This window comes from Phoca vitulina, unplaced genomic scaffold (assembly GCF_004348235.1).
Source record: "Phoca vitulina isolate PV1807 unplaced genomic scaffold, GSC_HSeal_1.0 scaffold38, whole genome shotgun sequence".
Lineage (NCBI taxonomy): Eukaryota > Metazoa > Chordata > Mammalia > Carnivora > Phocidae > Phoca > Phoca vitulina.
In genome coordinates, this window is record NW_022589741.1 from 7869157 (window position 1) to 7891707 (window position 22551).

At 38.7% G+C, this 22551-nt stretch overlaps 1 protein-coding gene across 3 annotated transcripts in view; it reads left to right on the forward strand.

The window, feature by feature from the left end:
* CUNH11orf53 (chromosome unknown C11orf53 homolog) overlaps positions 1–22551 on the forward strand; it is a 396668-nt gene that overhangs the window by 171317 nt on the left and 202800 nt on the right. The window contains exon 7 of one of the 3 annotated variants that reach the window (XR_004302250.1): positions 1658–3195. The exons of the other annotated variants lie outside the window; for them this stretch is intronic. The gene's annotated coding sequence lies outside the window, so the exon portion shown is untranslated. Of the gene's footprint in view, positions 1–1657; positions 3196–22551 lie in introns of those variants that run through there. 3 annotated transcript variants of the gene reach the window in all.

Sequence of the window (22551 nt, forward strand, 5' to 3'; positions counted from 1 at the left end):
TGTTTTCCATAGTGGCTGTGCCAATTTACATTCCCACCAACAGTGAAGAAGGGTTCCTTTTTCTCTGCATCCTCTGTAGTTACTTGTTATATCTTGTCCTTTTGATTTTAACCATTCTGACAGGTGTGAGGTGATATCTTGTGGTTTTGATTTGCATTTTCCTGATGATTAGCAATGTTGAGAATCCTTTCATGTGTGTGTTGGCCATCTGTCTTCTTTTGAAAAATGTCTATTCAAGTCCTCTCCCCATTTTTTAATCAGATTATTTTTTGGTGTTGAGTTATATAAGTTCTTTATGTATTTTGGGTATTAATCCCCTTATTGGATGTATCATTTGCAAATATCTCCTCCCGTTCAATAGGTTGCCTTTTTGTTTTGTTGATGGATTCCCTCACTGAGAAAGCTTTTTTTTAAAAAAAGATGTATCTATTTATTTTAGAGAGAGAGAGTGTGAGTAGGGGGAGAGGCAGAGGGAGAGAATCTCAAGCAGACTCCCCGCTGAGTGGAGAGCCCAGTGCAGGGCTCAGTCTCAGGACTCATGAGATCATGACCTGAGCTGAAATCAAGAGTCAGATGCCTAACTAACTAAGCTACCCAGGTGCCCCAGTGTGAAAGCTTTTTATTTTGACATATCCTAATACTTTATTTTTGCTTTCGTTTCCCTTGCCTCAAGAGACATATTTAGAAAAATGTTGTTATGACCAATGTCAGAGACATTACTACCTGTGCTCTCTTCTAGGATTTTTATAGTTTCAGGTCTTATATGTAGGTCTTCAATCCATTTTGAGTTTATTCTTGTGTGTGTTATAAGAAAGTGGTCCAAATTCATTCTTTTGCATGTAGCTGTCCAGTTTTTCCAGCACCATTTATTGAAAATACTATCTTTTCCCTGTTATTATCTTGTTTCCTTTGTCATGGATTAATTTACCACAAAAGCATGGGTTTATTTCTGGGCTCTCTATTCTGTTCCATTGATCTGTGTGTCTATTTTTATGCCTGTTTGATTACTGTTTTGATGACTACAGCTTTTCAGTATATCTTGAAACCTGAGATTATGATACCTCCAGCTTTGTTCTTTTTCAAGATTGCTTTGACTGTTTGGGGTCTTTTGTGGTTCCGTACAAATTTGAGTATTATTTGTTCTAGTTCTGTGAAAAATACTATTGGTATTTTGATAGGGGTTGCACTGAATCTGTAGATTGCTTTAAGTAATGTGAATATTTTAATAATATTAATTCTTCCAATCCATGCACATGGGATATCTTTCCATTTGTTTGTGTCATCTTCAATTTCCTTCATCAGTGTTTTATAGTTTTCAGAGTACAGGTCATTCACCTCCTTGGCAAAGTTTTTTCCTAGGTATTTTATTCTTTGGGGGGCAATTGTAAATTATTCCAGGTATGGTAATATGCTGCAGGTCAGCCTTAACTCCTCACACAGAGTAGAGGCTGGTAAAATATTAGGCTGCCACAGCAGTTCTTGGCCAGACTCCTCCTTCCCACCCCACCCTCACCCCATTCACTCCAACACCAAACTTTCAAAGAAATTGCTGGAAGCTTCTCTGTTCTAAAGAAAAAGGCTGAATGGCAACATGAAATGGGCAATGAAATTTTCCGGGTGTTTTTCCTATTCTATTTTCTGTTCTATTCTTTCACAGTTTGAATGATAATCACAGAGGAAGTTCCCTTGGCAGTATTGTGTTTCCATGGTGACAGGCGAGGTCAAGGTTAACAAACTCGGGGGCTGGGAACCGTCTGCTGCGGAGTGGATGCAAGGGAAGGGCTGGCAGTCCAAGTGTCACCAGGGGACCCATTTTCACAGCCTCATCCTTTGAATGGGCCACAGAGCCTGACTTGTGCCTTTCTGAATGGACAAACCAGGGGTGTCTTGAAAGTAATAATAGCTCCATCACTTCCCCCATGAAGAAATGCGCTGTGTCCTTCCTCCCAAAGGCCAGGACCGATGCCGCTCACTAGCAACAATCCATGGATTGTTGGAATATGTATGTGCTCTTTGTATTGGCACCAGAAGCTCAGAGATGCCAAGTTTTAGAAACCAAATGTACTTTAGAAAAGCAATTTGATCTTCGGGAACAAGGGATCCTAAATAAGTTCTGACCATGTCAGGGCAAGATAAAAGATGAATTAATTAAAAGGCGAGTAGGAAGCATGCAGTTTAAATTAAATATCAGATGACCCAAATAAATCCCCTTAAAACATAACTCAGCTATTTTGCCTGAAACCAAAGGTCCTGATTTTTTTTTTTTTTTTTTTTTGGATTCTCCATTTATGCTGTTATGTGGGTAGATAATGTCACAAAATTTGTATAGCTTTCTCCAGATCAGAAATAAAGGTGAAGAATGATGGACTCAAGGTAAGCTCTATGGGTAATGTAATTGATTCAAAACTGCGATTTTTTGGGGAGGAGACAGATGATTCTATGTATGCTGAAAGATACGGATGCTGTCAGGAACCTAGATATGGAACAGAATAGACTTTGTGGATTACAGGGCTGTGATAAAAAGGACTGAGATATGGAGCGTCCCCATTTAAAGCAGTACTAACAGATGCTTGGGAGTTCTGCTACCAAGAAGACTTGAGCCTTCCATACATGCATTGTCTCCCATGGCCATCTGTGTGCTAATGACTCAAACCTCAGTCCAGCTCCATATACCCAGAGGCATGTTAGGTGTCCACCAAACATACTAATCTTAACAGGAATGAAACTGAACCCCTTGTTTTCACCCCTTCATCTGTTTCTCCTCCTTCCCTCACTAGCCACTTCCACTAGTCCAGCCAGAGATCTGGGGGTTACCCTCACCCCCCCTTTCTCCCTCACCCTGAGCAACAATTATAGAGTCTTATGTATGTTCTCTTGGAAATACCTCTCAGATCCATTTCCTTCTTTCTGTCTTCATTTCCATTCTTCTTGCTTAGGCTTCCATTGCCTCTCCTGAGGATTATAACATCCTCCTGCCCTGGGCATCCTACCTCCGACTTGCCCACATCCATAGATCCATTCTTTACTCCATGGTCAGAGTGACCTTTCTGAGATTCAAATATGATCCTGATTCCTCTGCTTAAAGGCAGTCAGTGGATCTCTAATGCCCTTGGGATAAATCCCAAATTCTGTTACGAGTATTACAAGACTCGGTGGGATCTGGCCCCTTCCTACCTCTCCAGCTTCATCTGTAGACATTCCAGCCTTCCCCCTCCGCACACATGGTGTATATATAAATTCCAGCTGGGGTGAACTACTTGGTTTCCTGAATGCACTTCTTTCTCTTGACTATGAGTCTGTCTTAGAACACTGCTCACACTCGTTCCCACTCTTTTCTTCCCTGGCCACTTGTCTTGCTGGGTTAGGTCCTGCTTATGCTTTAGATGTCAGTTTAGTTGTAATTTCTTAAAGGATGTGTTCCTTGCCATGCAACCCTCCCTCCCCGCCCCCCGCCCCCGATTTACTCTGTATGGTCTCGTAACACCGTGTACTTCCTTCACCAAAGCCCTTTCACATCATAGTTATTATTATATGATACCATATTATGATCATTGCTTCTTTATCTTTTTGTATCTTTATTTTAGATGTAAGCTCCATGAGGGCAGGGAACTGTGTTGTTCATCAATATCTTTGTAGAGCTCCACATAATGTTCAAAAATATTTGTGGAATGTTCTTAAAGAATCTCCATGACCAAATAAGCATCTGATGGAAATCTAGATTATGCTTTTTTTTTTTTTTTTTTTTTTAAGAGAGTGGTGGGCAGAGGGAGAGGGAGAGAGACAATCTTAAGTAGGCTCCATGCCCAGGATGGAGCCCAACACAGGGCTCCATCTCACAACCCTGAGATCAAGACCTGAGCCAGGATCAAGAGTCAGACTCTTAACTGGCTGAGCCACCCAGGTGCCCCTGGAAATCTAGATTATATAAGCTCTGAAATCATCATGCTTCTTTGACTATGAATTTTCAACATGGACTTACAAAATGTCAAATACTTCATAATACATTGGTGGTATTTAGTATTTAGTGTGGTTAATAGTCTCCTTCCTCTTTTACATTCTATGACTATAATTTACATTCACCTACCATGGGTTCCCACCAGAATTATATTGGAGGAGCATTTTGGCAATGCATCTTTTCTAAGAAAATTCCTGTGGATTAACATTTGACTCATGTAGAAACTAAATAACCAGCCCTTCCAAAAAACACGGGTGGAGTGCATGTTCCCAAACATTTTTGGCATTTTTTTTCCAAGACAGGGAATAATTTGGGTGGAAGAGAGGATTAAAGATTATCTCCTTTGGAAATAGCATATAGAGAAAGAAGAGTTTGCCAATTGTCTAAATATTTTCACCATGATGTCTTGGGCCACTTGGTAATCTCTGTAATTTCTAACAAATGTAAAATGTTTTTGTGGAATTACGATGTTTGAGAAGACTTCTGGCAGTTATTTGGCCTTTTCTGGCATTTTCAATCAGGACATTCATGTGTTGCCAGTCACCTTTCTAAAAGCCAGCATCCATAATAACACCTTTCTTTGCAAAAGCCTTTGCTGATTACCCCAATGGCTACAGAAACAAAACTCAGTCTCAATCTGCGTGGCACACAAGACCCTATATTGGACCATCCTACCTCTTTGAGAGTTCATCTTTCCCGGGTCCCTCCATGTATCCTATTTTCTGGTCACACTGTATGACTTCCCATTCTCCAAATGCACCTTGCCCTTCAAGCTTCCATAGTTTTGCCTATCTCTGCCTTGCACCTGGATTCCCTTTTCCTTAACCATCTTTGCCAAGGCAATTTTATCCATCCTTCAATGCCCAGCATTCTAGTATCTGTAATGCTTGAATAACTAATGGGGACCTGATTGCCCAGGGTTCTAAATATCAGACCAAGGCAGTTGAACTTGGCCCCAAGGGAGTGAGACTGAAGAATTCTGAGTAGGTGGATGGTGCACACAAAATTGTGTTCCGTGAACAAATTAGAACAAGCCAACAGTCCTAGAGACCAGACAGTGTTGAAGTTCATATAGTATATAGCCAATTAGAAGGAAAAACCATGACTTCTAAGTTTCCTGGAGATGGATTGCAGATATTCCCATTCTTTCCTCCTAGTCCAATATGACGTTTTGCTCTTACCATGGTGTTCTGCTCACCACCTGTAAACTTCTATTGGACACACCAATCCAGGGAAACAAATAGACGTGTCCCTTACATCATCAGGCTCTTCTTGTATCAGCTTTGATTTCAGGCTGCCACATTCATGACATCTGTCAGGATTTCCCCATCAGCCATCTGCTAATGAGTTTCATGCCGAAAATGAAGATGAGAACAAAGGCATGTTTGTTTACTCAATGCCACAGCGATTTTCAAAAAGCAAGGGATCTTTCTAATTTGTCTCCATCTTCTTAGAGTTTCTGTAAATGGCAAAATAGAGTGGAAGAACAAAAATAAAATGCCTTGAAAAAGTTCAGCTTAAACTTAAAATCCCTCGTGCTTGCCGTCATTGACACTGAGAAACGGAAGCCAGGAATTTCCAACTGAAAACATAATCGGAAATCATATATTAAAGAACAGGACATGAAATGGGTACCTGTGTTTTAAGTGGATGTGAAAAGATCTTATGCATTGTAAAAGAAAAAAAAAACTTTTCAATTAAGAGAACTGCTTTCAAGACATCCAAGTTGCTTTGGAGTTCAAATAAGTGTCCCCACAGTGAATTCAACCTAAATGGATGTATTTTGCTCATGCCATGTGGTTTGCAATGAAATTCAGAGTTTCCCATCCCTTGTCTTCTCCTTTCACACATCAGCGCTGTCTGACCTCAAGGAAAAGATGCTTGTCTTCTCATACAGAAGTTAAAAACTTTCTTCCTGGCCCTTTCCTTTCATTACCCCCACTTGGGGAAGAAATTATTTTACTTTTTTGTTAGTTCCCTTGGGCAGTTAAACACAACTTTTTAAAAAGTTAAGAAAAAATAAAAAATAATGCTTAAATTTAGTCTAACAGTTATACAGTTACTGACTTCCCTATGCCACCTCCCCCAAATAAGGGGTGATTCAGTTGAATCTACTTGGGGTTTTCATGAACTGCTTTGTGTGTGTGGACCCTGCAGGAGAGAGACTTCCTGAGACTGATTTAGTAAAAATGTTTGTTTACCACTTAAACAGCACCTCACCATTTTCCTCCCCAGCTCCCACAAAGATCAGCAGGTATGCCTGCATTTACTGATTGATTTTTGAAGAATTTAATTTGCACTTTGTTTTTATTTTTAAATGTTATAATTTCATGTGACTTTTATCATCACAAGCCACCCGGACATTTTCAGTAAGCCATACATGCATCGGGATGTTGAGAAATAGTGGCATCTCACCCAGGAATGTCCTAAAAGATTTCCAAGTGGAGTTCTCAGCTCTCAGTAGGGAGGACGGGGTGGGGGAGTAGGTGACAACCTGAGTGGTTTGCAGGGGGATTCCACAAGATTTCCTGCTTCTAGGTTTCTGGTCTTAGTAGGCTTGCTTGAGACCTCCCCTGGTTAAAAACCAGCTTCCTGCAAACATTCAAAAGAGATTTCAATAAGTTAACACCCACCACTTGAAGGGAAAAGGCAGGAGAGAAGGAGATCAGGGCAGAAAGAAGGCTTGCCTTTGAGAATGCAGTTTGACAGTAGGCAGGGGGCTTCCTGCCACAGAGGGAGTTGTGACCCCGGCTCTTCTTCTTGTGAGGGGGTCATGGCCAAGGTTTGTCAAAACAAAGCCACACAGAACACCCAAATGCCAACCGGGCAGAAGCTCTGGCCTGTTGCACATGAAATCATTAGGAATTCCTTTGGAGCAAGAGTTATGGCCCTTGAGCTCTCTGTGGCTAAGCAAATGCAGATGTCTAATTGTGCCCCTTGTTATCTCCCTAAGGCACAGCTTAGAGCATGTCACTTCCTTTGCAAAATTCTTTAAGGCTGCCACCCTTCTTGAACTAAGTCTAAAATCTTCAACCACCCTTTTAAAGCTTTCCCCAGTTTTGTTCTATGTAATTTTCCAATGTCAAGTCACAATACTCCAAATATGCAGATATCCTAGTAGCTACGGGTTTTTGCTCAAGCAGTTTCCTCTACCTGGATGGCTTGTTCCTCCCTCCAGTGGAAGATCTACATTTCCTTCAAGATGCAGCTCAATGCCAGGGTTTCCCCTCTTATAATCAACCTCTTCCACTCACTCTGTTTGAACTCTGTTATAGCATTTCTAATAGTATTTCCAGGGACAATTAAAAGTTCAGACTTTGACATCAAATACATCTACATTCTTCTGCCAGCTCTGCAGTTTACTGTGATGTTAAGCAAGATACAAATCTTGCCTAAACCTCAATTTTCTCCTCTGATAAATGGGAATTATTCTAAAATATGGTAGTTGTGAGGATTAAATCAGAAAATATCAGGAGGAAAGCAGTCAGAATAGTTCCTGGCACCGCATACAATTTTGCTATTTTTGTTTCTTTCAATTGACTGTGCTATTAGGGCCACAGTTGATGTGACCTGGTAGGTGCTAAACAGCTCTTATTTACTGAGCAGATTCATAGTATGAAGCCAGAAAAATCACACCAAACAATGCAAATGTGTTTTGTCTCTGTGCATAGCCCACCCGAGCCCACTGCTGGAGGCCTCCACCTATTTGCTTACTGTCATAACCAAAACAAACAAACAAACAAACAAAATGGGACAAATCCAAATAGTCCCCCTAAAGATAATTATATTATTTTTTTCCTTTAAAAGCCAAATAGGAAAAAAATTGTCAAGAGATGACCTACAACTGTTGTTCTCAAACTTTTAGTCTCGGGATCTCTATTCTTGAAATGATTGAGGACCTTTAAACACTTTTGTTTATGTAGGTTATATGTAGCTATATTTCATTGTATTAGAAATTAAAACAGAAAAATTTAAAGTATTTATTAATTTATTTAAAAATAATAAACATACAACGTGCTAACATAAATAATATATATCAGGAAAATAACCGCATTTCTAAAATAGATCAACAAAACAGTAAGAGGGGTGAATTTCTTTTATTTTTTTACATTTTTGCAAATATCTTTAATATCTGGTTTTGTAGAAAACGGCTGGATTCCCATATCTGGCTCTGTATTCAACTGGTAGTGAGACGTTAATTTGAAGAAAATTGGCCTTACAGATAAGTAGTAGGAAAGGAGAGGGCTCAACAAAGGGTAGCTTCTTAAAGGTTGTTGCTGTGTGGAATCTCAGTCATATCAATGAAACTTCCTTACCTGTTATATTAAAATCCATTGGTCAGTTTTGCATTTTAAATGGATCTTTCAGCATGCATGATTCTTTAACATCATGCATTCATCATTTGGAAAATACTGGTTCACGAGTTATGCAGACCTTCAAAATTTTAATTCATTTCATTGTACATTGTATAAAACTCCCATTTGTTAATATCACTTCCAACCTCATCAGAAAAGTCTTTAAATATTGGGAAGCTGCCAAGTTCATGGTGGAAGATAGGGGTTTCTTTTCTTTTTTTTTATGTTATCTTAATCACCATACATTACATCATTAGTTTTTGATGTAGTGTTCCATGATTCATTGTTTGCGTATAACACCCAGTGCTCCATTCAATACATGCCCTCTTTAATACCCACCACCAGGCTAACCCATCCCCCCACCGCCTCCCCTCTAGAACCCTCAGTTTGTTTCTCAGAGTCCATAGTCTATCATGGTTCATCTCCCCCTCTGATTTCCCCCCCTTCACTTTTCCCTTCCTACTGTCTTCTTTTTTTTTAAACATATAATGTATTATTTGTTTCAGAGGTACAGGTCTGTGATTCAACAGTCTTGCACAATTCACAGCGCTCACCATAGCACATACCCTCCCCAATGACTATCACCCAGCCAACCCATCCCTCCCACCCCCCACCATTCCAGCAACCCTCAGTTTGTTTCCTGAGATTAAGAATTCCTCATATCAGTGAAATCATATGATACATGTCTTTCTCTGATTGACTTATTTTGCTCAGCATAATACCCTCCAGTTCTATCCACGTCGTTGCAAAAGGCAAGATTTCATTCCTTTTGATGGCTGCATAATATTCCTGTATATATATGCCACATCTTCTTTATCCATTCATCTGTCAATGGACATCTTGGCTCTTTCCATAGTTTGGCTATCGTGGACATTGCTGCTATAAACATCAGGGTGCATGTACCCCTTCGGATCCCTACATTTGTAAGATAGGGGTTTCTAATTTTTGCTCAAAAGTTCAAACTTTTATCGTTGGCAATGCATGCTGTCATTTTCCTTGAAATGACAGGCTCACTTGGTTCGTTTTGAGAAAATACCCAAGTCTGAATAACCAGTTATTCTCCCAAGTGGATTTGATATTTCATTAAAAAGAGACCATTTTGCTCACTGTGCAAAAGAATGCTTTACCTAGAAACAACTATTGTACGCTGGTGTGCAATGGAATTCCTTTATGTGTACTTCTCATTTCACAACACAAAAGCATAAGATGAGTAATCAAAGGTTAAATTATTTTAAAACAGTGTATTAATTTGTTAAAATTATTTTCTAGTGCATTTTTCCTTTATAGATTATAAATTTATTATTATAAAATAGTTGAGTATTTGTTAATAATTTTTTAGTTATCTAAAAATTACTGTTTTTTACTGTTTCATCAAGGTTATCCTTAAGTCAAACTGGCATTTTGTTGTTACTCTAAGTGTGTTCCTGGCAATGAGGGGCACAATGACACTACCCCACTGCTGATGGTGTTCAGTAGATACAAGGGCCAGAAGCTAGGGAGCCCACCATCAATAAAAACATATTTTGAAGGTACAATCATAAGTAAAGAGAAATTTCTTCCCACAACACTGGGCATAGCATGGGCCTTTCCCCCTGCTCTTCCTTGAGTTTCTTCCTGAGAGGACATGCCCTGTCTCTTTAGGACAGGATTAAGATCAGAAAGACAGGTGTTACCTACAGAGCACTCCTGCCCGGCCTTTGCCATCTGTTACTTTTCTTTAAATGTGGTCACTCTGAAAGGGATAGGAGTTGGGAATCAGAACGCATACTACATCCTGAAGCAAGATCATTAAAACTTTTGAGTAAATTCCAGAAGATTGCCTCTAATGCTCTAATGTTCCCAATTAAAATATTGAAAAGAACTACATTACAGTTTTTAATTTTCTAATCCGATTAATAAAATTTCTTTTTGCCTTCTTATTAATTTGTTATTTGCAATATATACTTTATCAAGTAACAGTGGGCTTGTTAGAGCCAGTGATAAATCTGATGATGTTGTGAAAGGGCTGAGGATAGCAAGAGACCAGAGGTCACTCTCCATTCAAAGAGAACAAAGACCTCAGAAGGTGGCTTTCTTGAGAAATTTTTAGTCTTCAGCTTTTGGCAACTCACTATTAATGTGACTCATCAAAACACTGGAAAAATAGGTTGAGAAATGCAAAAAGGTAACTTGTTTCCAGTGGGTTAGAATTGGACAGATTCCAAGGTCATGCTTACTTGAAACATTGGAAGGATTCTTGAAGAAATCATATACAAGTGAAATGGTGAATGGATAATCTAATCTAAATTCATCCTGACCCAAATTTCATCCTGAGCATACAGATTTTATCTATTCTAGAGAGGCCCCAGTCATCAGACCTAATCATTTTGTTCTGAGTTAAAACGAGATAATGTTGATGACTAATTGGAAGCAGTACATTTTCTTCTATTCATTTAGACCAAATAATATTTTCTATATCTTTTACCCTTTAGCAATGAAAAAAGTCCTGAGTCTGTCCTTTCATAGTGGAAATATCTTTGAATCAGGACACAGGGGACATGGGTTCCCTCTTGACTTTAAACATTGCTGAGTGTGACATGGGGCAAGTTTCTCTGTCTTTTAGAGTGTGAAATGATCACCAGATAGTTCAGCTCCCTTAATTCATAGATATTATACCTTTACAGTCTCATTCTCATGCATCATAAAGACAGAGTTCACCTGAGTAAGGTAGATTGTCCTAAAGCTCTAGCTAAATAAAAATGCCTTGAACATACCCCACCTGCTTCCAGTTTCAAGGCCTGTGTGATTTCTTGGGGGATTCAGGTTCTCTTGTCACTTCTACCTCTTAGGGTTTTTGTTCCCTTACATGCTGGTACTGTCCCCTAAAAATACAACTGATGGGGATCTTTGCTTTACATACACCTCAAGCCTAACTCCCTATTATATATTTGAGTGCTTAGTAAAAGTTAGTAAATATTAATGAAGGTGCCAGGGACAGGTCAGAGTCAGAGATTAGACATTTTTTTGGTTCCTGTCTTAAAGAGTCATGGGTTATAATTCTGGTCTATCACTTATTAGTTGTATAATCCTGGGCAATTATAACTTAATCTCTCTGAGTCTCAAAAGTCACTTAAAAGCATTATCTGCATTATAAGATTGCCATCAGAATAAATGAGATAATGCATACTCAACTCAAGTTTCTGAAAGACTTCCAACCTTCCAAGGCCACCCTCTAAAAACAGATATAAATAAAAGCAATACTGAGATTTCCACATCTGGGAATATGGAGTAGATTTAGTATTCCTCCCACTATGTACAAATAAAAACCCTGGGCATTATATTTAAAACAAGCATAAGAAGACTCTAAGAGGTAAAGGGAGGAAGGCTGAGCAGCCAGGAATCTTAGGATATAAGGGAAGACACAGTGGTAAGTTCCCTGGATTTTCTTCCTGCCTTGTATATTCCAGATTTGGAGCTGAAGAAACCAGCAACTGGGAAATCGCAACAGGCAAAGACAATAAGAGCCCCAACAAAAGCTTGGTCCCCATAGCCATAGGAGTAGGAAAAAGGCAGCTGAGCAAGACAGAAAACCTTTAGACAATAATTTCTCTACTCCAGCTAAACACCACCTCCACACATACCAGCAAAAGAAGAATGAGAAAGCTAGACTTCCACCTTTGCGAGGCTGTAATGAGGTGCCCTAATACCCCTTCAGGGTGATATCAGAAAAGGTCAAATGGGAAGCCAGGACTTTCATCCTTAACCCACAATAATGAGGTCACTTGCATCATAGTGTTAGTGGAGACCACATGGGGAGTTGGAACCAGCACTCTCATCTATCAGTAATGAGGTGGTATGCCCTTTTCCTTTGCTGGAGCAGTGTCAGGGAAAAAAAAAAAAAGCTAAACTGGAAGGTTTAAATAAGATTCAATATCTCATGACATAATATGAAAATGTCCAGGTTTCAATCAAATATCATACCAAGAACTAAGAATATTGCAGACTAATGAGAAAAGACTATAAATGTCAATGCTGAGATGATGGAGATGCCAAAACTATCTGACAAAGATTTTTTTTTATTTTTTATTGTTATGTTAATCACCATACATTACATCATTAGTTTTAGATGTAGTGTTCCATGATTCATTGTTTGTGCATAACACCCAGTGCTCCATGCAGAACGTGCCCTCTTTAATACCCATCACCAGGCTAACCCATCCTCCCCCCCTCCCCTCTAGAACCCTCAGTTTGTTTTTCAGAGTCCATCGTCTCTCATGGTTCGTCTACCCCTCCGATTTCCCCCCCTTCATTCTTCCCCTCCTGCTATCCTCTTCTTTTTTTTTTCTTAACATATATTGCATTATTTGTTTCATAGGTACAGATCTGAGATTCAACAGTCTTGCACAATTCACAGCGGTTACCAGAGCACATACCCTCCCCAGTATCTATCACCCAGTCACCCCATCCCTCCCACCCCACCCCCCACTCCAGCAACCCTCAGTTTGTTTCCTGAGATTAAGAATTCCTCATATCAGTGAGGTCATATGATACATGTCTTTCTCTGATTGACTTATTTCGCTCAGCATAATACCCTCCAGTTCCATCCACGTTGTTGCAAATGGCAAGCTCTCATTCCTTTTGATGGCTGCATAATATTCCATTCTATTTGACAAAGATTTTAATGAATCTATTATAAAGATGGTTCTATGAGTAATTATGAACACTCTTGAAAAAAAAAATGTAGAAAGCCTCAGCAATTAAGTTGAAAATCTCATCAAGACAATAGAAGACACAAAATAGAATCAAATGGAAATTTTAGAATTGAAAAAAAACAATAACTGTACTAAAACAATGGGCTCAAAACTAGAATGGAGGAGACAGAGGAAAGAAACCAGTGATCTAGAACATGGAGTAGTAGAAGTTACGTCCGAATAACAGAAAGGAGACTGAAAGAAAAAGTGAACATAGTTTCAGAGACCTGTGGGACTATAATAAAAGATCTAACATTAATGTTACCAGGGCTCCAGAAAAGGAGGAGAAAAAGGGGATGGCTGAAAAAGTCCTCAAAGAAATAGTGGCTGAAATCTTTCCAAATTTGACCAGAGATAGAAATATGCAAATTCAAGAAGCCAAGCAAACCCCAACCAGAAAAAAAACTAAAGAAGATTATGCCAAGACACATTATAATTAAACTTCTGAAAACTAAAGACAGAGAGAAAAAAACCCTCAAAAGCAGCCAGAAAACAAAACAAAACAAAACAAAAACCTTACCTATACAAGAAAGACAATTCTAATGTCAATGGATTTCTCATCAGAAGCTATGGAGGCCAGAAGGAAGTAGCATAATATTTTGTTAAGTACTGAACAACAACAACAAAACCCCATCAATCCTAAATTTCATGCTGCCAAAAATATCCTTTGAGAATGAAGGTATCTCTGAGCTTCTGGGGAAGAGGGCAGAGGAGGAGGATCTTATAGGAGTTCACCTCGTCCCAAGGATACACATAGATAACACCCACTGTAAATAACCCAGAAAATGACCCAAAGTCTAGCAAAAGAGACTCTCCACAGCTAATTGTAGAAAGGAAGGCCACATCAAAAACCCTAGGAAGGTTGGATACATGGTCAGGAAACAAATTAACCTGGGAGAGACTAACCACAAGGGGGAGGGACACTGAAAACATGGAGAAGGGAGAGGAGCAGAGCCCATACCACGCACCCCTAGCACAGGGCACCCACTGGGAAGATGTATCCCCTTAATATTTGGCTTCGAAAACCAGAGGGGCTTAACTTCATGAGTTTTTACAGTTAGTGGGGCTTAACACCTGGAACTTTAAAAATCAGTAGGCTCAAGTCTGGGAGAGCTGGAGGGCAATAAGAAACTGAGTCCCCACCCTTAAAGAGACAGCACAACAAACAGCCCCTGCTGAGAACCAGCATAGAAGCAGCGGTTTGAAAAATGTCTGGAGTATGTGGGAAGGAGATATATTTACTAATCTCAGAACTTGGGCAGGATGGGTAGGGATATTTACAAGACTTCTCCAAAAGAAAAGAGCTGGCTAGTGCCATTTTTCTCCCTTGCCCTCCAGCCTAAATACACAAACACCTGCAGGAAACAATAGAGACCAGCACAAACATTTGCCAGCTAGTTTTACTAACAGTGTGTCCTCTCTGCATTCTCCTGCAGATCCATCCCATCCAACACACCCCACCCCCCCAGAGCCCACTAAAGCATGGCAGTGTGCAAGGAGCTGTCAGGGGCCAGCACCACTCCAAAGTGACTCCTGCCCTGGGGAGAGGGGAAGACAAGCACCCACACCAGTCTGATGGCAGCCCCAGTGGAGGACTGGGGACAGTCCTTGGGTCTGACTGCAGGCCCCACCCACCAATGAAAGCTTCTCAGGGACAACACGGGGAAAGCATCCTGCAGGTCTGTGCAATTGCAGTTCTGGTAAACATCTGGTCTAACCCAACTTAAACTCATGGTGACCCCAGACTGGCCTCTTAACAGCACAGGGATCAAACCCTGGCCACAACAGGCAAAAAGAGCCACTGCAGATGACTGGATTGAAGGCAAACACATCTCAACCACAGCAGTAAGGTGCATGCAACACGTAGGAGAAACCCCTAAAGCGCCACGTTCTCGTGAACAGGGGACATTGCACTTCAGGGCACTACAGGACTTCTTCATAAGGCCACTATTTAAAGAGCAGGAGATGTAGTTGACTTTCCTAACACAAACAGAAAGCCAGACAAAATGAGGAGACAGAGGAATATGTCCCAGATGAAAGAACAGGACAAAATCGCTGCAGGAGAGCTAAACAAAGTGGTGATAAGCTATATACCTGACAGAGAATTTCAAGTAATAGTTGTAAAGATACTCACTGGACTTGAGAAAAGGGTGGAGGAACTCAGTGAGACCCTAAACAGAGGAATAGAAAATACAAAAAAAAAGAACTAATCAGAGAAGAAGAACTCAATAACTGAAATGAAAAATATACTTGAGGCAGGGCGCCTGGGTGGCTTAGTTGGTTAAGTGTCTGATTTCAGCTCAGATCATGATCTCAGGGTCCTGGGATTGAGCCCTGCATTGGGCTCCTTGCTCAGTGGGGATTATGCCTGTCCCTCTGGCCCTACCCCCACTCGTACTCTCTCTCTCTCTCTGTCAAATAAATAAATAAAATCTTTAGGGGCACCTGGCTGGCTCAGTCGTTTAAGCATCTGCCTTCGGCTAAGGTTGTGATCCCAGGTCCTGGGACCAAACCCCCCGTCAGGCTCCTTGTTCAGCAGGGAGCCTGCTTTTCCCTCTCCCTCTGCCTACTGCTCCCCCGTTTGTGTTCTCTCTCTGTCAAATAAATAAAATCTTAAATACATATATATTTATACACACACACACACACACACACACATACACACACACACACATACATACATACACTAAAAGGAATAAACAGTAGACTAAAGGAAGCAGAAAAATGAATCAGTGAGGTGGAAAATGGAGTAATGGAAAGCAACCAAGCCAAAGAGGAAAAAGAAAAAAGAATAATAAAAAGTGAGACTAGATTCAGAGAACTCAGCAACACCATCAAGCATAATAACATTTGCATTATAGGGACCCTAAAAGGAGAAGAGAGATGAAATAAAAGGGGGAAGAAAATTTATTTGAAGAAATAATAGCTGAAAACTTCCTGAATCAGGGGAAGAAAACAGAAATCCAGATCCAGGAGGCACAGAGAGCCTGCAACAAAATCAACCCAAGGAGGTCCACACCAGGGCATACAATTGAAATGGCAAAAAGTAGTGATAAAGAGAGAATTTTAAAAGCAGCAAGAGAAAGGAAAACATTTACATACAAGGGAAACCCCATAAGGATATCAGTGGATTTTTTCAGCAGAAACTTGGCAGGCCAGAAGAAAGTGGCAGGATGTATTCAAAGTGCTGAAATGAAAAAACTTGCAACCAAGAATGCTCTATCCAGCAGGGCTATCATTCAGAATAGAAGGAGAGATAAAGAGTTTCTCAGACAAACAAAAGTTAAAGGAGTTCATCATCACTAAATCAGCCTTATAAGAAATGTTAAAGGGGATTCTTTGAGTGGAAAGGAAAGACCATAAGTAGGGGTAAGAAAAGTAGGAAAGGAAAAAATCTCACAGGCACATATAAACATAATAAAAGTAGTAAATTAATCACTTATAAAACCAGTATGGAGGTTAAAGCACAAAGGCAGTAAGTCAGGTATATCTATAAAAATCAGTCAAGGGATTCACAAAATAAAGGATGTAAATAATAACACCATATACCTAAAATGTGTGTGTGGAGGGAGGGGTAAAAATTTAGTACTTTTAGAATGGGTTCAAATTGAAGTGACCATCAACTTAATATAGACTGCTATATGCATTAGATATTATATATAAAACTAATGGTAGCCACAAAGCAAAAACCAGTAATAGATATACAAAAAATAAAGACAAAGGAATCCAAGCATATCAGTAAAGAAAGCCATCAAACTACAAGAAAAGACAGCAAGAAAAGAAAGGAACATGGACGAACAAAACCACCATAAAACAATTAACAAACTGGCAATAAGTACATACCTATCGATAATTACTTTGAATGTAAATGGACTAAACAGTCTAATCAAAAGACATAGGATGACTGAATGGATAAAAACAAGACCCATCTATATGCTGCCTACAAGAGACTCATTTCAGACCTAAAGACACATGCAGATTAAAACTGAAGGGATGAAAAAATATTTACCAAGCAAATAGAACTGAAAAGAAAGCTGGGGTAGCAATACTTATATCAGACAAAATAGACTTTAAAACAGAGACTGTAACAAGACAAAGAAGGACACTACATAACCATAAAGGGAAACAATTCAATAAGAAGATATAGCAATTGTAAGTAATAATACAACCAACATGAAAGCACCCAGATATATAAAGCAGCTATTAACAAACTTAAAGGAAGAGATTGATAGTATACAATAATTAGTAAGGGACTTTAACACCCCACTTACTTCAATGGACAAATCATCCAAACAGAAAATCAACAAGGAAACAGTGGTTTTGAATGACACATTGAACCAGATGAATCTAAACAGATATATTCAGAACATTCCATCCAAAAACAGCAGAATACACAGTCTTTTCAAATGCCCATAGAACAATCTCCAGAACATATCACAAAGATAAAAAAGATTGAAGATTAAAGTTACATCATGCAGTTTGACCACAATGCTATGAAACTAGAAATCAACTAGAAGAAAAAATCTGCAAAGAACACAAATACATGGAGGTTAAATAACGTGTTACTAAACAACGAGTAGATCAACCAAGACATCCAAAAGGAAATAATAAAATACATGGAGATAAATGAAAATGAAAGCACAATAGCCCCAAATCTTTGGGATGCAACAAAATTTGTTCTAAGAAGCAAGATTATAGCAATACAGGATTACCTCAATAAGTAAGAAAAATCTCAGATAAACAACCTAACCTTACACCTCAAGAAGCTAGAAAAAGAAGATCAAACAAAGCCCAAAGCCATGCAATGGGAAAAAGACATCTTTTCAACAAATGGTGTTGAGAAAACTGGACAACTACATGCAAAAGAATGAAACTGAACCACTTTCTAACACCATACATAAAAATAAACTCATATGTGGAATTTAAGAAACAAAATAGATGAACATAGGGGAAGGGAAGGAAAAATAAAATAAGAGGAATACATAGAAGGAGGCAAACCATAAGAGACTCTTAAGGAACAAACTGAGGGTTGCTGGAGGGGAGGTAAATGGGAGGGATGGGGCTGGAACTAATGAGCACTGAGTGTTGTAAGCAACTGATGAATCACTGAATTCTACCTCTGAAACTAATAATACAGTATATGTCAATTAAGTTGAATTTAAATTAAAATTTTTTTTAAAAAACCTCAAAATATATTAAAGACCCAAATGTGAGACCTGAAAGCATATAAATCCTAGAAAAGAGCACAGGCAGTAATTTCTCTGATGTTGTTCATAGCAACATTTTTCTAGTTATGTCTCCTGAGAAAAGGGAAACAAAAGCAAAAATTAACTATTGGGACTACATCAAAATAAAAAGCTTTTGCACAAAAAAGGAAACAATAAAAAAAGACAACCTTCTGAATGGGAGGAGATATTTGCAAATGATATATCCAATAAGGGGTCAGTATCCAAAATATATAAAGAACCTATACAACTCAACACCAAAACCCCCCAAATAATCCAATTAAAAATGGGCAGAAGACGTGAACAGACATTTTTTCAAAGAAGACATGCAGATGGCCAACACACACTTGAAAAGATGCTCAACATCACTCATCATCAGAGAAATGCAAATCAAAACCACAATGAGATACCACCTCACACCTGTCAGAATGGCTAAAATCAAAACACAAGAAACAACAAATGTTGGCGAGGATGTGGAAAGAAAGGAACCCTCTTGCACTGTTGGTGGGAATGCAAGCTGGTGCTGTAACTGTAGAAGACAGTATGAAGGTTGCTCAATAATTTTAAAATAGAATTACCATATGATCCAGTAATTCCACTACTGGGTATTTACCCAAAGAATACAAAAACACTAATTTGAAAAGAAATATGCACCCTATGTTTATTGCAGCATTATTTACAATTGCCAAATTATGGAAGCAGCCGAGTGTTCATTGATAGATAAATGGATAAAGAAGATGTGGTATGTGTATACATACACACACACACACACACACACACACACACACTAGAATACTACTCAGCCATAAAAAAGAATGAAATCTTGCCATTTGCAACAACATGGATAGATCTACAGGGTATAATGCTAAGTGAAATAAGTCAAAGAAAGATAAATACAATATAATTTCACTTATACGTAGAATTTAAGAAACAAACTTAATGAACAAAGAAAAAAATAGACTCTTAAAAATAGACAACAAACTGGTGGTTGCCAGAGTGGGGGGATGGGTGAAACAGGTGAAGGGGATTAAGAGTACACTTATTGTGATGAGCACTGAGTAATGTATAGAATTGTTGAATCAGTATATTGTGCACCTCAAGCTAATATAACACTGTATGTTTATTATACTGGAATTTAAAAGAAAGAATGAAGAGAAAATCTAGAGATTCTCAGATGAAGGTAAAACAAAGAATTTGTTGCCGGCAGATCTACTCTAAAAGAATAGTTAAGGAAAATTCTCTAAACAGAAAGGAAACAAAAGAAGGAACTCTGAAATATCAGGAAGAAACAAAAATCATGGTAAAGAAAGACATGAGTAAATACAACAGACTTTACCTCTCCTCTTGAGTTTCTAAATTATGTTTAATGTGGAAACAAAATTATAACACCAACTGTTGTGGTTCTAAATGTACAAGGGAATTATATTATAAATAAGGAAGGATAAAGGGACATAAAGGAAGGAAGGGCTCCTATTCTACACTAAAACTGGTAAAATGATGACACTAGTAGATTCAGGTAAGTTGTGTAGCTCCTAAAAAAAAGATCTACAAGAAATAACAAAAAAAAAAAAATACTATATATAAATGAAAATCAAATTCCAAAAAAATGTCCAAATAACCCTCAGGAAGGCAGGAAAAAGAAAATAGAGAAACAAAAACAGAACAGTCAGAAAACAAAAAAATATCATATCAGATTTAAGCCCTCATGTATCAATATTTATATTGAGTGTAAATGGTCCAAATACACCAATTAAAAAACAGAGATTGGTAGAGTGGATTAAAAGCACATGACCCATTTATATGTTGTCTATAAGCAATTCACTTAAAATACAATGATCTAGGCAAGTTGAAAGCCAAAGTGTAGAAAAAAATACTGTATGATTCCATGTATATAATATTCATGAAATGGTGAAATTATAGTAAGCAGAACAAATTAGTGCTTGCCAGGTGTGAAGGAGGGGATGGGGGCAGAAGGGAAGTGGCTGTAGCTACAGAGAGGCAACCTGTGGGTTTTTGTACACTGTGGGTAGTTTCTGGGGCATAAAAGTGTATTTGCTTCTAATTTAAGGAAATCCATCAGTCTTTTCTTTTATGGTTTTTACCTTTCTTAGATAATATTGCACACACCAAAATTACATAGTAAAAGTCACTTTATTTTCTTCTAGCCCTTTTACAGTTTCATTTTTTACTCTCAGCTCAATTTCTCTGTAAATTGGGAGGGGCCAGGAGATAGTGTGCCCCATATTAATTTTTTCTTTTTCAAAATGCAGACTCAGTTGTCTTAACACTATTGAAGAAGCAATCCTTCACCTACTGATTTGGGATATCATTTTGATTATTCAAACATTCTTACATTTACTTGTAATACCTATATCTAGCCTTTTATATCTGTCCCTTTTATTGTTTTATTTTTCCCTTTGCCTGCGAATCACTGTCATAAATCATTTAAGCTCCAGAAGATGTTCATAGTCATCTATCTTTGTTATCATGCACTTACTGCTGGGTAACCTTTGGCAAGTAAAGTTCTTTGAACTTCGGTTTCTATCTGTAAAATAGAACTAGAATACACCTCTCTGTATTATATTAGCACGTCAAGATCCTCTCCCTTCAAAAGCCTACTAATGCAGGATTCTCTAAGTTCTGCTTACCTAGTTTAGCCCTTTTGTGCCCCAGAATCTTGTTTATAACAGTCTTAAAAAAATAAGCTTTTTTATTTTGAGATGGTTTTAAATTTATAGAAGACGTGCAAACATAGTTTACAGAATTCCCACATATCCTTCACTCAGCTTCTTCTTACATTAGCATCTTATACAACCATAGTGCAGTTATCAAAACCAGTGTGTGAATGGTCCATACACAGAACTAAAAGCACCCTTTGATAGTGATTTTTCTTACTGGAGGAGATGATTATGCCAGAGTCCCAACTCCTGTTATTTGTGCATTTTGGTTCCTAAATGCCAAAATAAAAAGGTAGACTAAAAGCCTCAAGTTGTTTCCTAAAATTAAAAAAAAAGAAGAACAAGTAGGAAAAGAAGGAAAATGTTGTAGCCCTTTGTTCCTCTCCTCCCACACAACTGGAAAGGGTTAGCTTAGCTTAGAACCATGAAAGTCAGAGTAAAACCTCCACACTCTCCTTAATTCCACACATTATGCGTGGTTACTGTTAGCACACATGCTTCCAATCACCCCGTCTTAAGAACAGTGCAAATGTGGGTGCTAAGAGAATTGAAACTGCCAAACATATTTGACATCACAATGCCCTTGAAAGAGCTATCAGCTAAACCCAGATATATATGTACATCTCAGCAGTTCCATTTTATTAAACTCACAACATTTCCACCCAATTTAAACCCACTGTGATAGCACACGTCGTGACAGATTTGGGTGGTGATTTCCTTTCCAGTTGGCTCTAAGAACGTCATATGAAGCCAGACCACAGTTTGATGCCAAGTCCATGATTAGCATTCTCTTTCCACTTGGGTCTCTTTTGTTTTTTGAGCAGATATGCAGTGTTGGCTACAACCACTTAGGGATGGGGTGAGAACAAGACCCGTTCAAGAAATGTGACAATAGCTGTGAAAATTCATTTTAAGAGCAGCAACTCTTGCTACTTTAAGCGTCAGCTATGAATTTCTAGCTAAGGGCTGAATTTCTGTAACAGGGATTGCAGACTGGTGGCCCCTGGGCCAAATATGGCTCACAGATGTGTTTTATTTGGCCAGTTGAATGTTGTAAAAGCATCTGAAATTTGTGGCCAACATTTACATATTAAGAGATTCTACCCAAAAATCTGGATTTCTGGATTCTCATGAAAAACTTGATGTGGATGCACTGGGCCTACTTTTCCACATGGCAACAATTGGCTGGGGCTGAGCTGCAGCTGCTCTTTGAGACAGCGTATGTCCCATCTGGTTAGCATAATCTCTATCCAGCTCACTTCTCCTATTTATGTAACTTGCCTTGTCTCTGTGGCTGTTTGGATTTTCAACACTAGTTTATAATCAAAGATCAAGAGAGCTTCAGTTATTTAAGCTTCTGGTTCTAGCAAGGTGAGAAAAACTACGTTGAGAAAAGATGGCCTGAGTGTTAGTCTGGGTTCCTTCAGAAGTAGATCTTGAGATTAGGATTCAAGTGTAATTTATTTGGGAGGTGATCCCAGGAAACACTGGCAGGTTAGTGGGGAAGTGCGTTGGAGAAAAGAAGGTATCCAATAAATAATGCATTATCAGTTAAGTGACTCTCATGGTCAACTGGAGCTTAACACTACTGGGGAATTCTAGAAGGCA